The sequence below is a fragment of the Triticum dicoccoides genome, chromosome 6B (assembly GCF_002162155.2).
Source record: "Triticum dicoccoides isolate Atlit2015 ecotype Zavitan chromosome 6B, WEW_v2.0, whole genome shotgun sequence".
Lineage (NCBI taxonomy): Eukaryota > Viridiplantae > Streptophyta > Magnoliopsida > Poales > Poaceae > Triticum > Triticum dicoccoides.
The window spans coordinates 55,216,812-55,217,712 of record NC_041391.1 but is presented as its reverse complement, the minus strand read 5'-3'; positions in this window follow the sequence as shown (position 1 = coordinate 55,217,712).

Here is a 901-nt window from a genome sequence, read left to right as displayed (position 1 = left end):
TCAAAAATAAATTGAAGAAAATAAATAATGCAGAAAAGAAAAAAAATTATATAAAGCAAAAATATTCACAAAGAAACTAAATACAGCAAAAAAACTATTCAGAAATAAATAGAAGAAAAAAATAAAGCAGAAAAGAAAAAACTATATAAAAAATTACTCAAAAATAAATAGAAGAAAATAAATAATGCAGAAAAGAAAAAAAATATAAAGCAAAAATATTCACAAAGAAACTAAATACAGCAAAAAACTACTCAGAAATAAATAGAAAAAAAATAAAGCGGAAAAGAAAAAACTATATAAAAAATTACTCGAAAATAAATAGAAGAAACTAAATAATGCAAGAAAAAAAATTATAAAAAAAATGTTGGGGCGTTGTCCAGTGGGCGTGCCAGACCTAGGGTGTGCAAATACAGGCCCAGAAGGGCCAGCAGGCTCACAGGGCAGCGCGCCCTAGTTAGGCCCAGAAGCCTGCTATATAGAGGAGTTCGAAAGGGCAGCCGCGGCTGGGTTTATAAATCAGTGCGGCTGCCCTTCGCTCAGCGAGTTGGGACTAAAAGTAGCGCACTGCGGGTGGCAGCGCACGGCCTTTAATACCGGTTGGTGGCTCCAACCGGTACTAATGTGTTGCCCTTTAGTATCGGTTGGAGCCACCAACCGGTACTAAAGGCCCTCGTTTCCCGCCGCTTGGGCTGGCCAAAATTGGCCTTTAGTACCGGTTGGAGCCACCAACCGGTACTAACGGCCCATCCTATATATACTACACTTACGAAAAATTAGTTATCTCCTTCCATTTCTCGCGCGACAGCATCGATCTATCGCGCCGCCGCCGCCGCCGTACCGTCGCCCCCGCCGTCCGTCGTCGCCGCCCCCGCCGCACGCCGTCGCCGTCCCCACCGCCCTC